General features: G+C 41.1%; 1 protein-coding gene across 3 annotated transcripts in view; it reads left to right on the top strand.

Annotated features, from left to right (window-relative positions):
- Positions 1–11,333, top strand: part of LOC102246991 (toll-like receptor 13) — a 39,766-nt gene that overhangs the window by 13,891 nt on the left and 14,542 nt on the right. The window contains exons 1-2 of one of the 3 annotated variants that reach the window (XM_014548456.1): positions 4,745–4,780; positions 9,116–9,183. The gene's annotated coding sequence lies outside the window, so the exon portion shown is untranslated. Of the gene's footprint in view, positions 1–4,744; positions 4,781–9,115; positions 9,184–9,675; positions 9,701–11,333 lie in introns of those variants that run through there. The other 2 variants (XM_014548457.1, XM_005877135.2) reach the window with 2 other exon arrangements.

The raw sequence follows: 11,333 nt of genomic DNA, 5'->3' as shown, positions 1-11,333 counted from the left end.
ACAAAGTCATTTTACAGAATAACAGACTGTCTTAAAGTGACAGAGTTTATAATGACAGAGTTTACAGGACTAGGGACTATCTAACAATAGCAGAGAGTTTCAAACAGCAGTTTTTTATACAAGATGGAGGTTACTATGCTTCAGTATATATAAAAAAGAAAACATGACCCATATATATGCTCTCTACAACAGACTTACCTCAGAACAAAAGACTCCCACAGGATGAGGGTGAAGTGATAGGAAAAATATTTCCATGGAAATGAAAAAAAAAGATGGGGCAGCAATACTCATATCTGACAAAATAGACTTCAAAATGATGGCCATTACAAGAGACAATAAAGGTCACTACATAATACTAAAGGAATTGATCCAAAGAGAGGACATAACCCTGGTAAACATATATAGGAGCCCCTAAACAATGGGAGAGGACCTAAATAAATAGAATCATAAACAAAAGACGTAAAGTAACAACTGACAACACAGAAATACAAAGGATTGTAAGAAAATACCATGAACAACTATATTCCAATAAAATGGACAACCTGGATGAAATGGACAAATTTCTAGAAAAATACCATCTTCCAATACTGATTCAGGAAGAATGAAACCCCACCCACACACACAAAACTGAATAGGCCAAAACAACTGTTGAAATAGAAGCAGCTATAAAAAAGAAGGATAGCTTATCCTTTGAGACAGCATGAAGGACCTGAAGATTGTTATGCTAAGCGAAATTAGACATTCAGAGAAAGACAAGTGTCACATGATCTCACTCACTTGTGGAATATAATGAACAAAATAAATTCAGAGACATAGAAGCATGGAACAGACTGGTAAATTTCAGAAGGAAGGTGGGAGTCATGGTGGGGGTGGTAAGAGATTAACCAAAGAATTTACATGCATATATGCGTAACTCATGGATACAGACAATAGTGTGGTGAAGGCCTAAGGATGGGTGTGGGGTGGAGGGGTTCAATGGTGGGAGGAAAGGGGACATCTGCTTAGCTGGCATGGCTCAGTGGTTAAGCTTTAAGCTATGAACCCAGGAGGTCATGGTTTGATTCCCAGTCAGGGCACATGCCTGGGTTTCAGGGTTGATCCATAGTAGGGGGCATGCAGGAGGCAGCCAATCAATGATACTTTCTCATCATTGATGCTTCTATCTCTTTCTCCCTCTCTGAAATCAATAAAAAATAGATATTTTTATAAAGTGGGGGACATCTGTAATCCTTTCACAATAAAGGTAATTTTTTTTAAAAAGCTGGGGCTCTGGGTTTGGATCCCAGTTCTTCCACTTGCTACCAGGTCACATTATGACATTTGTGGGCCCTAGGTGCTTTTATATTGTGGGCCCCTTCCTCCATTAAAAAAAGTACACAGTTTTAATCCCAGCTCTGTCACTACCTGAACAAATGGTCCTGGTCAAGGGGGAAAGAGAACAACCAAAGGACTTGTATGCATGCATATGAGCATAACCAATGGATACAGATAGTAGGGGGTGAGGGCACGTGCTGGGGGATGGGAGCGGCCAGGGAGAGGTCAATGGGGGGGGGGGATGGAGACATATGTAATACTTTCAACAATAAAGAATTTAAATAAAAAAATACTTACAAAGAATAGACTCTACAACTATGTTGGTATAAAGGCAAATATCCTATACTAGAGGCCCAGTGCATGAATTCGTGCACAGGTGGGATCTGGCCAGCCCGCCCCAATCAGCCCAGGGGGAGGGGACATGGGAGGTTGGCTGGCCAGCCCAACCCCTGATCGGAGGGGGGTGGCAATCGGTGGGGGGGGTGTCCAGCCAAGGGGAGGGGCCACGGGTGGTTGGCCGGCTGGCCCTCCCTTCTGGTCGAACTCCCAGTTGAGGGGACAATTTGCATATTAGCCTTTTATTATATAGGATAATAAAGAGGTAATATGCAAATTGACCATCATGCCCTTGCACAAGATGGCTGCCCCCATGTGGTCACAAGATAGCCACACCCATGTGGTCATAAGATGGCCGTGCCTATGTTGTCACAATATGGCCACCACAAGATGGCCGGCAGAGGAGGGCAGTTGGGGGTGAACAGGCCAGCAGGGGAGGGCAGTTGGGAGCGATTGGGCCAGCAGGGGAGGGCAGTTGGGGCAACCGGGCCTGCAGGGGAGGGCAGTTAGGAATGACCAGGTTGGCAGGGGAGGGCAGTTGGGGGGCACCGCCACCCCCTCAAAGATGGTGGTGCCCACAGCCAATAAGGAGGGAATATGCTAATTGACTGCCACCCCCTCAAAGATGGTGGTGCCCACAGCCAATAAGGAGGGAATATGCTAATTGACTGCCACCCCCTCAAAGATGGTGGTGCCCACAGCCAATAAGGAGGGAATATGCTAATTGACTGCCACCCCCTCAAAGATGGTGGTGCCCACAGCCAATAAGGAGGGAATATGCTAATTGACTGCCACCCCCTCAAAGATGGTGGTGCCCACAGCCAATAAGGAGGGAATATGCTAATTGACTGCCACCCCCTCAAAGATGGTGGTGCCCACAGCCAATAAGGAGGGAATATGCTAATTGACTGCCACCCCCTCAAAGATGGTGGCACCCACAGCTACAAGATGGCCAGCAGGGGAGGGCAGTTGGGGGGGGACCAGGCCTGCAAGGGAGGGCAGTTAGGGGCGACCGGGCTGGCAGGGGAGGATAGGAGGGCAGTTTGGGGGCATCGGGCTGGCAGGGGAGCAGTTAGGCATCAATCAGGCTGGCAGGGGAGTGGTTAGGGGGTGTTCAGGCTGGCAGGCAGAAGTGGTTAGGGGCAATCAGGCAGGCAGGCAGGCAGGTGAGCAGTTGGGAGTCAGCAGTCTCGGATTGTGATGTGGGATCAGGCCTAAACTAGCAGTTGGACATCCCCCGAAAGGTCCAAGATTGGAAAGGGGGCAGGCTGGGCTGAGGGACAACGCCCCCCCCCCCAGTGCACGAATTTCATTATGCACCCAACACAGGAGTATCTAAATATATAAAGCAATATTATTAATAGACACAAAGGGAGAAACCCACAATAATACAATAAGAGCAAGGAATTTTAATACCCCATTCACATCAATGAATACATAGACATATCTCCATAATGAACAGAAAATTAATAAGGAAATAATTACCTTAAATGTCACATTAGATCAGATCCACTTAATAAACATCCATAGAACATTTCACCCCCAAACTGCAGAATATATATTTCTCTCCAAGTGCACATAGAACATTCTCCATATTAGGTCACAAAACAAGCCTCAATAAAATCAAGATAGATTGAAATCATATTAAGCATCTTTCCAACCACCATAACACGAAACTAGAAATCAACTACAGAAAAGAAAAAAAAACCCACAAATGTGTGGAGACTAAACAACATATTACTAAACAACCAATGGATCAAAGAAGAAATTTAAAAAAATATCTTGAAATAAAAATGAATGCACAACTTTTCAAGATTTATGGGATGTAGCAAAAAGAGTTCTAAGAGGGAACTCTTTACGGGTCTACCTCAAGAAACAAGAAAATTTCCAAATAAATACTATAACTATACCTAAAGGAACTAGAAAAAACCAACAAAGTAAACAGAAGGAAGAAATAGTTGAGATCAGAGCAGAAATAAATGAAAGAGAAATTAAGAAAACAATAGGAAAGATCTATAAAACTAAGAGCTATTTCTTTAAAAAGATAAATAAAATTGACAAATCTTTGGTCAAACTCAAGAAAAAAAAAGAACCAAATAAATAAAATCATAAATGAAAGAGAAGTAACAACCAACACCATAGTAGTACAAAGATCCATTAAAGAATACTACAATTATATGCCAACAAATTTGACAATCTAGAATAAATAAATAAATTTCTAAAGTATATAACTTTCTAAGACTGAACCTGGAAGAAATACAAAATCTAAACAAACCAATTACTACCAATGAAATTGAAGCAGAGAAAAAAACACCAAAAACCTCCCAATAAATAAAAGTTCAGGACCAAATGACTTCACAAGTGAACTTTACTGAACATTCAAAGAACAATCTATATATATAAAAGCCCAGTGACAGGAACGGCGGAACGACCAGAACGACCGGAACAATTGGTGGCTACGACGCACACTGCAGCAGCCAACTGGCCTGATCTGGGCCCCCAATCGGCGCCCCCCGCCCCGGCCAGCCCAGCTCCTGATTGCCCCCAACACCCCAATCAAGGGCAGGGCCGGCCGGACCCCACCCATGCAAATTTTTGTGCACCGGGCCTCTAGTTAATATATATTAAAACATTTCCTCCAACCTAAATATTCATTTTTTTCTGATTTAAGAAAAGACAATAAAACCTTTTTAATGGCTCCTTAAAGCATCGTGGGCACTAGGCACTGTACCTACTGTGCCTAATGGATAAATCAGCCCTATTCATTACCTTTATGACCTTGGAATACATATTTAAACTTTCAGAGACTCAGATTCCTCATCCATAAAATGGATGGCCTGACCAGGGGAACAATAATTCATTCATTTAACCTAAGATTAACTGATTGTATTAACTGCTTGAGCAGCTCTATAACATGGTTGGTCCATTGAACAAAATCTTTAATTCTTTATAATTTCTTAAAGATTGCCAGCAATAAGTATTTTGGCGGGGCTTATAAACAACAGAAATTTCTTTCTCACAGTTCTGGAGGCTGAAGTCCAAGATCAGGGAGACAGCATGGTCGGGTGAGGGCCCTCTTCCAGGTCACATACTTCTCTTTGTGTCCTCACATGGTAGAAGGGGTCCAACGGTAAGTATTTTCAAAATTATATCTATAGTCCTTTAATATCTTATAATGTATTGATCTCAGCTTGGAAACTTCAATCCTATAACATTTAGTCTATTCTTATATTAGAGTGTTTGATTTCATGTAGCATAACTTACTTGTGCATGTGACTCCACCTCTCTGTAAATTATTGCTCAAGAACAGGGATCATGAGAGTGAAACATCTATCAGCTGCCTCCAACTGGGGATTTAGCCCACAACCTGGGCATGTGCCCTGACTGGGAATCGAACTCGTGACCTCTTGGTGCATGAGATGACACTCAATCCACTGACCCACACCGGCCAGGCTCTAACTACTTTTTAAAGCCAGACTAGCAATAAGGTCAGTGGGTTATATCTAAGGCTAGGACCAGCAGATGATTCCAGGATGGATTAAGCCATAAAGCAAGATAATCTCAGGAAAGGAGCAGATAGGTGGCAATCTCAGCACCTCTTAGTGGAATTTTCGGGTCCATCATTCTTAAGCTGGGTTTTCCAGCCTCATCCAAAGACGTCAAGGGCAGTGAGAGCCTATGCCCTATTCTGCCTGAGTCACACTTCAACTCCTCACTATGCCACCTAAAAGCAGCTGGCCTAACTCCTGGGATGGGAAAGGTCAGGGTGCCCAAAGCCTCATCCGCTTTGACAGCTCCCTAATGTCTGGGAACTAAGTAAATGGCAGCTTTCAGGATCAGCCTCTTGCATAATATTGTAATTTAAGATCAAGCCTTCTCAGTATTAATGCTCCCCTGCCCCACCCCTCCCCCATACCAACCCCACCTTCACTTCCAACCCCTCCCAGCACTGGTTTTTGTTGCATAAGTGAAACTATGCCTTGGTAAATGACACAGTAGCTTTCAGTTCCCCTCTTGGATTTTGCTGAAATGGCCCAGGAATTTAGACATGGTTTTAGCCCCCCAACAGGGTCAAGAGGATTTCTGCAACCACCTCAGCCATACAGAGCATTTCTTCCCCTGCCCCTCTCCATTGTTCCCATGGCTCCTCAGTTCAGTTCTGCTTTCCTCCAGAAGCACAAGGAACTCCAGCTGGTGGATAACATACCAAGAGGCTGTGGGCTGACCTCGAACCTGGTGGCTCAGTACTCAGTATAAAACTTTTGGCTCGAGTAACTCGGTGGGTATTGGACAATTAATTGAATTCCAGATTACAAATGAGGAAACTGAGGCTAAGACAAGTATATAATTTGAGGATAGCTGGTAAGTGACAGAGCTGGAATTTAAAGCTAGGTTTTGCAGACTTCAGAGCTAAGCCTACTTTAGGTTTAGTCAGACTAAAAACTTCCTGCCCCTTTTCCTTATTTTCCAGGAATGGGATGGTTTGATAAGATCAGGTGCTCTCCATAGGATTTTGACTGGGTTTTAAAGAATGCAAAGGCTTCAAGCTTCTTAGGGTCCAGGCAATGTGCAACCAATCAGCAATCCTGCCTGCTGAGAGATGAAATGGTGAATGACTTGTATCAGACCTGTACACAAATCCAACTTCAAAAGCTTTTTCTTATAGAAAAGCTTTTCTGTTGACTTTCTTAAAGGGGCAATGCAGGGCTTCACAGCATATCAAACAGAAAAGCTTCATAAAATTCCTCTCCTTTTGTCCATTTCATTAAAGTACACACAACCACAGTTCAAATCTCTATCCTCCACCCCCACCTACAACCCCATTCTCATGTTCTTTCTTTTTCACTCCATGCTGCTCTCTCTATTTCTTCCTTCTCAACATACCTAAAAACATGTGCTCTTAGCATTCAGGCTTTTCGGACACCTGTAATCTCCTGGACCATCTAATCTAGTTTCTTGCTCTAAATAGTTTTCTCCTGCAGGGAGAAAACCTCCTCCCCAGTTCTGTTGAATTCTAAATTCTGGTATACTTCTTGTTACACCTGGATGACGTAGAAATGGTCATTAGGTTATGCAGATCCTGAAAAACTAATGACGTTATCAATGAACATGATGTTTTGATCATTTCAGAACAAACTTAAAACATTTTGGCTTGTCTTTCATAGTCTTCTTATATTTGGGATATTAAAAAATAATTCCTTCATTTAAAAATATTTTATTGAATTTATTGGGTTGACATTGGTTAATAAAATTATATAGATGTCAGCTGTACAATTCTATAATACATCATCTGTATATTGTATTGTGTGTTCACCACCCCAAGTCAAATCTCCTTCTGTCACCATTTATCCCCCCTTTATACTCTTTTACTTTCCCTGACCCCTCTTTCCCTCTTGTAATCACCATACTGTTGTCTGTGTCTATAAGTTGTTGGTGTTTTTTATCTTAATTCCTTCACCTTTTTCACCCAGTCCCCAACCCCCTCCCCTCTAACAGCTGTCAGTCTGTTCTCTGTATCTGTTTCTATTTTGTTTGTTTAATTTGTTCATTAGATTCCACATATAAGTGAAATCATATCATATTTGTCTTTCTCTGACTGGCTTATTTCACTTAGCACAATACTCTCCAGCTCCATCCATGCTGTTGCAAAAGTTAAGAAGGGCCTGTCAAAAAAAAGGGACATATGTAATTTTCTCAACAATAAAGATTTTTTTTAAAAGAAGGGCCTGTCCAGAAAAGCATCTGCATCCTTGTGGGGAGGGGAAAAGGGTGGGCCTGGCTGTCAAGGGGTCAATGCATAGATAAGGACACAGATATAAATGTCAATTTAGGAATATGTAGTGGACAGAGGAGGACCAGGGATGGAATCTGATGGCTAAGGGAGAAAACACCCAACTTTCTGTTTTTCTCTATGAACTAACATATATATTGCACATTTGCTAATAAAATTTTTTCCCTTTTTCCTCTCACATATTTTGCTTTTTAAAGGAGTAGGGGAGGCCAAGTTACAGGTATTTCAAGAAGGCTTGTTTTAGAATTTTGATAGCAGCTTTGTGCGAGATTGCATCTATACATTTTACTTTTGTGACAGTGTTTTGATTATAGAGAAAAAATATTAAGGAACCTGAAATCAGACGCTCAGCCTTTGCACGCTTTTGGTATAGCAAGCTTTGCTACTAGGAGGTAAAGCTTTAGGCTTGGGGCTTTCTAAAAAAGGTGAACTAATGACAAATTTATAAATTAGTCGAGGATGACTTTCTTGTCTCTTGCCTCCCCCCTTTGTGTATGCTTTTTCCCCTCACTGAGCTCCTTCCTCCCTGTTCTGGTCAATATCCTCATGCCCTCTCCTTATGGATATTTTAGTGATTTTCTTCTCTGGAAGGATACCAGGGAAACTGATAACAGAGGTTACCTCTGGGGATTGGGGTGGGAGGGAGACACGTTTTTACTACGTATCATTTTGTGCTGTTTGAATTTTTATATATTTGCATGTAACACCTATTAGGGAAGATTAAAACAAAATCATTTTAAAATCACTTTTCAGTGAAAAAAATTGCTATCTAGGCAGTTCACGGCATAAAACATTTAGGGGGAAGGTGTTCTAGGTTGAAGTGGTGTAGATCAAACCTTATTTTCTTATAAAAACAGCTTTAGAAATAAGGGGTTACATTTTAAACTGAAAGCCTGATGCCATTTTTTTAATGTTTAAATTTTTTTCAATTACAGTTAGTTTCAGGTGTACAGCACAGTGATTAGACAAATCATATGCTTTACAAAAAGTACCTCTTATATTTTCAGTACACAACCAGCGCTATACATAGTATTACAAAATTATCGATGACATTCCCTATGCTGTACTTTATATCCCTGTGATTAATTTGTGACCGCCAATCTGTACTTCTTAATCCCTTCACTTTCTTTACCCAGTCCCCCAGCACCCCTCCCCTCTGGCAGCCATCAGTCTCTCTGTGTCTATGAGTCTGTTTCTGTTTTGTTTGTTCATTTATATTGTTCTTTAGATTCCACATATAAGTGAAATCATGGTATTTGTCTTTCTCTAACTGACTTATTTTCTGATGTCATTTTTATGAAAATGACCACAAATATACTATTTAATTGAATGCTAAATCCTATACTTATACGTTAAACTTTATAAATACCTCCTGATTTTGTAGTTAGTTCCACTGAAAAATATTCTAACCCTAAGTAAGACAAATGTGTACTAGCATGACTACTTTTTGGATCAGGAAATATGGTTAACTTAGATAAATTTTTTCTAAAATGTATATAATTTACTTAAGTAGAGCAACACAGTAATAATATCATCAATTTTTATTAAGTAAGATGTAGTCTGCTATAGAAAAAATCTTATTTCTTTACAATCCTTGCCTTATTTGGAACACTATAACAACTAGAAGTGTTTTTGGCTCTGTATTCTATTAAAGGCCTTTTCTCTGGCTCATAGGTCTCAGCTTCCTGCTCTGGCATTGGCTCTCAGTGCTTCTTTGATTACAGTCACACCAGCAGCTTCAGGTAAAATAAACTGCTTCCCCTAACCCTGTCCCCAAGGAAACTTTATGAGTAAGGCTTGCCCCTTGTCAGGGCATGTAATCCAAATGTTTGGACAAATTTAAATGTTTATGTTTTTCCTTCACTTAAAATTTCCTGTTACAAACAGGGATAGATTTTAGGGGTCATATTGGTATCCCTTGTCATTGATGAGAGCAGAGAACACATGAATCTGGCAGTGATATCTAGTTATGAAACCAGACAACCAATGGGTCCGGGCTGCCTGTTGCTACTTGAGTCAAGTAAGCGGAGGCAGGGTTGAATCATATATGAGCATTTATTCCAACAATGCCAGCAGAATGGAGAGCAAAAGGTTATCCACAAATCTGCTCTACCCCTCTACATAACCCAGCTGCTTATATTGGGTAGAAGGACAAAAATTACATGGGGAAGTAAGAGGTACAGGCATGGGGAAGTAGGCAAAGTATAATGCTTACAGGTTACAGGCCATGTGGGCTGGGGAGTGGAGGATTCGCAAAGGGTGGGTGCCTTAGGACCAGATTGTTTCAGCAACAAGGTTGTTAATCTTTCCATGATGATAGGCAGTTTTGGGAAAAGGAGGATGGACTGCATTCCATGTCCGGGGGCATACAACTCTCAGCCAGGTTAGAATGTGCTTTTTCTAATCAGAACAGAACAGAGCATGATTAATATTTCTTATGATTATAGCTAGCCCCCACCATTCTATTTCTGCCCCTAACAGTTCTACCCAGTTCCCCTCAACCACCCAACACTTACCGAATATGTCTTATATTTACTCATACTGCTACTTCTTCTTCCTCTTCTGCTCTTCTTCCTTTTCTCCTTCATATATTTATTTTTACAGTGAAATCTCTTCTCCTTTGACCCATTTTTTTTCTTGTTGCCTAACAAAATGCCTTAAAGCATTGAATCAGCCTATTCATCTCAGTCATTATGCAAGTGGGCTGCCTTAAAATTAAAATTGAAAGTATCATTAGAGCATTGCTTTTTCATTTTATTTGTCATGGACATGAATATAAAGTGTAAGCATAAACTTATGACACCACCTTTTCTGGAATATTCTAGAATTTACACACCAAATTAGAATTCTTCAAATGAATCACCAAGATAGAGTAACACAAGTATCCCCCTATGATGTATCATTGCTACAAATGTTTGGTGACTCCTCTTTTGGAATTAGGGGGTGAATATAGTGGAAAGAACATGAGGTTCTGTCATGATCTAGCCTTTTCTTTGAATCACTAATATGTCACATATTAGCTGTGCAATATTGTGCAAGTCTCACTCTCAGAGCTTCCAGTTCCCTAAATATAAAATGGGGTTAAGATTATTGGTCTTGCCAGGCCAGTTTTGCTCAGTGGTTGAGCATGGACCCGTGAACCAGGGTGTTGCAGTTCGATTCCCCATCAGGACACATGCCCAGGTTGCCAGCTCGATCCCCCAATAGGGGGCATGTAGGAGGCAGCCGGTCAATGATTCTCATCATTGATGTTTCTATCCCTCTCTCTCTCCCTTCTTCTCTCTGAAATCAATAAAAACATATATATATATTTTAAAGATTACTGGTCTTGCTGAGTTTTGTAGTGAGTAAATAATGCCTGTGAAAGTGCCAGGCCTGGCTCCCTTTTAGGAGCACTCCCAGTGAATTTTCAGTCTCCCTTTGCCTTTCCCTCTCCTAAGCTCCAAGCACCCTTCTATTGCTTCTGTAATTTGTTTCCTAAGCCTATGCAGCCCAACTGGCTCATTTCTACTACCTTTGTAACTTTCTAAATAAACTTTCTCTTCTAATTTGAAAAAAAAGTGCCAGGCCCACAGTAAGTGCTTGATATTTTCATGCTTTCATGTTAGAGCCAGTTTATCATTTGTTCAAGAAAATTTTTGTCTCTGTACACTCTCCCTTAGTTGATGGCTCTGTTTCCCCAGTCTCTTGTGTGTTCTGGTCAAACTCAACTATATTCTTCCTTAAAAAATTACGAGTAGATGAGAAACCAAGATGGCGGCATAGGTAAACACCGGAGATTGCTGCCTCACACAACCACTTCAAAAATACAACTAAAAGGCGGAACGGACATCACCCAGAACCACAGGAAGGCTGGCTGAGTGGAAATTCTACAACTAGAAGGAAAGACAAA

This window comes from Myotis brandtii, unplaced genomic scaffold (genome assembly GCF_000412655.1).
Source record: "Myotis brandtii unplaced genomic scaffold, ASM41265v1 scaffold509, whole genome shotgun sequence".
NCBI lineage: Eukaryota > Metazoa > Chordata > Mammalia > Chiroptera > Vespertilionidae > Myotis > Myotis brandtii.
The sequence above is the reverse complement of the archived record's forward strand: the minus strand, read 5'-3'. Positions and strand labels throughout refer to the sequence as shown.